At 33.3% G+C, this 5,101-nt stretch overlaps 1 protein-coding gene across 1 annotated transcript in view; it reads right to left on the bottom strand.

Moving 5' to 3' along the window:
* The window catches only part of LOC110020067 (protein transport protein SEC31-like), an 11,315-nt gene that overhangs the window by 1,718 nt on the left and 4,496 nt on the right, over nt 1-5,101 (bottom strand). The gene's annotated exons all lie outside the window — the stretch shown is intronic.

Here is a 5,101-nt window from a genome sequence, read left to right as displayed (position 1 = left end):
GCTCTTTATATAGGAAAGAAAAAAAGATGATTAAAAAAAAAAAAAGGTAATTATTGGACGTCGTTAGTCAATATTTTAAACTCTGAAGTCGCCATTGATTAAGGAGAAAATAGTTTAGGTTTGATTGGCATGCACGTTAGTTTTATTTTACTTTTTTTTTTTCTTTGGTACGATCCTAACGGTTTGGTAATTTAGCACAATTGGATCAATAAGTCTAATAGGAATATTTTCTATGGATTTGGAGTTTTTATTACTATCATAATCGTGTGAATAAAGAACTTAGTTTTGAGGTAATTGAATTGATAAGGCCTCAATTACAAAACAAAATGTAAATATAGTTGGGAGATGTAAATTACAGAAACCAGTTGGGGAGATCTGAAGCAATTTTTTTTACCAGAAACATATGAAATAAGAAAACCACCAAAAACATTAACATTTAACAGAAAAAATCTGAGAAAAGGACAAAATTATGTAGTCGCGTCATATTAAGAAATTCAATGTGAATAAAATGAAAAGAATCATACAAATTATATCACACGCAAGTCTCTCGACACTTTGAAACTCATTAGCACATGTCTCTCCTCTCATTTGCACAAGAGAAAAATAAATCCAACACAAAAATCACTGAATTAACTACTTAAAATGGACTCTCGTTTGCAGTGTTGTGACACTTAATTTTTGTTGCAGCATCGTGCACTTGGGTTTTGATCCTAGACCAGGCGATGTGATGCGGCATTGCAACACTTCTAATCTTGGCGCTAGGGCACAACAAGTACGGCGCCGTGGGCCCGTGACACTATGTATGGAGAAAATTTTCAGAGGTCGCGTCACACCAAAAAATTCACTATAAAAAAAATGAGAAAAATCGTACACATTAAATCACACTCAAGCCTCTCCACTCTTTGAAACCTTCTAGGACACACCTCCCATTTCCTTTGCTCAAGAGAATAAGAAATCCAACACCAAATCGCCAAAATAATTGCTTAAAATGAACTCCCGCTTCACAGCGCTATGATACTATAACATGGCGTTGCAACATCGTGCATTCAGGTTCTGAAATAGAACTGAAGCTCGTATTAGATTCATTCGTTAAGCAAGTGTCACGAACACAATGAGTATTTTTTAGCTTGATTTAGAAACGAGTCGATTAAAAGTAAATTTTCATTCGATTATGTTAGACTCTTTTTCCCCCAAATTAATTAAAATTTTCAATAAATATTATTTTTATTATATTTATATTAATTTGTTACCGGAGTACCTGATCAAACTCCCTCTTTTATGATGGTATTGGATAACTCAAATAATTCAATAGAAAATTTCAAAACAACATTTAATCATTTATCACATTGAGTTTACATATATTTATTCAAAGGGTATCAGTGATACTCTCTAAGTTTTATATTCATCACGAAGAATAAATTCGTATGATCTTCTAAAATTTTAATAATATTATGTATGTATGTATGTATGTATGTATGTATGTATGTATGTATGTATGTATGTATGTATGTATGTATGTATGTATGTATATATATATATTATATTACAGTTATGAGAAGATTAATATTTAAACCTTAAATACATGCGTTACTAACTCAAGGGTTGGAAGCCAGCTTGACCTGACCACATTGACCAGGACTGAACAATAATTCTATTCTGATATACTATTCCTAGTCAAGTTAGATTGGCCTGACCAATACCTTATTCTTTGTTAAAATACAGTTATGGACTTGTAGTCTTCAAGAAATTCTCTCAACCAGACCAAATTTATGAGATATATTTGAGAGAATATTATGCACAATCAATTGGTACGTCTGGATTGAGGGTGTATGCTCCAGTACACTCTGAGTACACTTCGAGTACATCTATATGCACGTTGGAATCATCCACACATGACATTTTTTCTATATTTTTGATGGTTATATTGAATTTAATATTTATTTTTAATAATTTCAATGAAGCATCTTCTTTGCATAATTACCAACTAATTAGAGTAAATGATGTAGAACTCCTGCCTTAAAGTTGGTCTAGTTTCTCTTATTATTATTATTATTATTATCCAGTAAATAATTTCTGCAGTTTATTTAGTCAAATACGCTTGTCAATAAAGTAATATTCAAATATATCAGTGAAGCAGCAATACATATTTTACTATTATTTTAAACACTTTTTCCATGAGAATAAACTATACGTACCCACATTGTTTTCAGCTCAATAAGTCTGAGATAACCTGTCCAGCAGAAATTTGAAGAAACTGTTAGGCCATTAATTAAGTGGATAAACGGCAAATTAATGACACCGCTAATCACGTCAACTGATCAGAGAGACCAAACCTTAACAAAGTGCCGCGTATAGGAGTTTGGTAAAGGTCAATTTGTTGCTTTCAGTGACTTGCTTTCTTCCCGTTCTCCACGCCAAAAACTAAGGGCCAAATACTGTCTTAGTCTACAACGAAGACTTCTGGAATTTTGGGGACTTCTGGAATTTTGGGGGAGGCTTCGCCCCCACTGAAGTTAGAGTTGGTGCTCAATTAATCAAATATATTGTTATTTGATTTTTTTTTTTCTTCTTCTTCTCTTTTTAAGAGTTTCACAAGTAACTTTTCATGACTAATGTTGGATTTTGAATAGTTTGTGAGTTCACGCTGTCACATAGTTTGTGTATTGTTATTTGATTTTTTTTCCTTTTTCTTCTTCTCTTTTTAAAAGTTTCACAAGTAACTTTTGATGACTAAGGATCAAATACTGTCTTTTAATGTGATTTTGTCAATGTTTGTTAGTTAACTTTTAGTCTACAACGAAGACTTTTGGAAGTTTGGGGGAGGCTTTGCCCCACTGAAGTTAGGGTTGTTGCTCAATTAACCAAATGTATTGTTATTTGATTTTTTTTTTCTTCTCTTTTTAAGAGTTTACAAGTAATTTTTTATGACTAATGTTGGATTTTGAATAGTTTGTAAGTTCGCGCTATCAAAATGAGCAATTGAGAAAAAAAAAAAGAATATTTATAGAATCAAGTAAAAAAAGTATAATGAGAAGTTCATTCAAAGAATGTGATATAGTAAGATTTGATATCCAAGCTTTTATGTTTTCCCTAACTCTTAACTATAACTTAGAACAAAGATAGATAAATAAATAAAAAAAACATAAAAATAGGTAGCAATGTCACGCTTTATAGGGGTTATAAAATATTAAGTTGCTTAGTAGTAGGGTTGGTGGGTTGGTGAATTAGTTGGTGGGTTGGTGAATTAGTTATTGACTATCTTCGTGCTAACGAGCTGGGGAATAGAAGAGATATTATGCCCTATGATTAAGTGGTGAATTTGCTATCATATATCATAGGTTAACCACGAGTGGTCAAGTTAATCATCATGATTGTAAGAATTGGCATAGAGATGGATCCAATTTAGATTCGAGGATGAGTCATTTACCAACAAATCTTTATCATTCAACACGAATCTCTAGCAAATTTACAATCAAATTGACCGGTTTGACAAGAAAAACCCAATTTCACCATAATTAGTCCAATCCGAGTCAAATCAAGCTTAGATCAAGCCATTAAATCACTCTTGGAAGTTTTTCAGACATATTTAGAAGGTTAAACGGACACCAAATGTGGTGGGCCTATAGTCAAATCGAGTATCTCAATAAGATGAATCCACGAGTCCAAGATTGCTAAATTTTGACATCTTAAAGACACTCAAATATCCATTAAATGTTGTCTGATTGAAGGAAGTTTTTCAGACTATTCGACTAAAGTAGTTCATATTCCTATATTACTTCCATCCAGAGCATTATAAATAGAACCCCACCCATCTCATGATGGAGAGGGGGACTTGAGAAAACACTTAAAGCTTTGAGAAGGATATGAAGTCCAACACCATCCCTGTCACCTTCATCGCCGTAGACCGTCATTGACTACCGCCAACTGTCGTCGACCACCTTCGACTGCTGTCGATTGTCGTCAACCATTGTTGATTGTCATCGACAACCACCGACCACCTTCAAGAACCACTGTCGTCGACGATCACCGTCAATCAGCGTCGACCACTACTGACTGGAAGTCACCATTCGATGTTGTAACTTGAAAATCCTAGTAACTCTTTCTGGTCTGTGGGATAAAGAGTTTCTATAATATTCAACTTATAGTAAATTTTTACATTTAGGCCATACCCTATGATTTTTTCTATTTACAGATTTTCCACGTAAAAAACTTCTAATGTCATTACTGATTGTTTTCTTTTACTTGAGTGTGTTGAATTCTCATGCAATGCTAAGACGAAATTTATTACTCTATTGTCTCAAATTTTCTAGCTTGCATCACTTGTGTGTACGTGCGCCTGGACTAAGCTGCAGAGTATTTGATCATACAATTAGCTAAAAATTCACATATTTTGATAAGTTATTAAGTTGCGTAATAAAAATTAATATCATTGTATATGAAGAAACAATCACTCAAGACAAGAGGGAATAGATATATTCCAAAAATGTCCGGAGTGAAGCATATATCAGTAGCACGGCCAATCAATTAACTCTGCCTCAGTTTAGAATAAATCTGACTTCCCCTCTTCTGCAAGGCGTATGTATTTTAACCATTCTGTCTCGAGTTTCAACAATGTGATTGGCCACATCAATGAGAATAAAATGTTAATCTAGCCAATTTGAGCATTTTTCTTTATGCTGCCATTTTTATAATATTCTTGAAGGGCGGTCATTTTCAATTCTACAAATAAAGGAGACGGGGTAGGAAGCTTTGATTGAATTCAATCTAAGCTTTGATTGAATTCAATCTATTCCATCTCAGTCTATCACGATTATCTCTCTTCGCTTCGAAAAATTATTCTATACGGATGGATGGCGTATGCAAAAATGCATGTGTTATCTGATCTCCACCATTGATCAGAGCAAAGTTGTATTTCGGTGGACCCAATTTAAAAAAAAAATTGATGACTGATAAAAAATGAAGATCGGACGACGCATGCATCCTATGAGTTAATTTTCCTTTCGCTTCTCTCTATCTTCTGAGTTTCACTAGTTCTTTTCGAATTTACAAACTTCTTATATTTGCTAAAAAAATAAAGAATATTCAACTATGTTTGGTGAAT

The sequence above is a fragment of the Phalaenopsis equestris genome, unplaced genomic scaffold, assembly GCF_001263595.1.
Source record: "Phalaenopsis equestris unplaced genomic scaffold, ASM126359v1 Scaffold000090, whole genome shotgun sequence".
Classification (NCBI taxonomy): Eukaryota; Viridiplantae; Streptophyta; class Magnoliopsida; order Asparagales; family Orchidaceae; genus Phalaenopsis; species Phalaenopsis equestris.
This window is presented reverse-complemented; position numbering and strand designations above follow the sequence as displayed.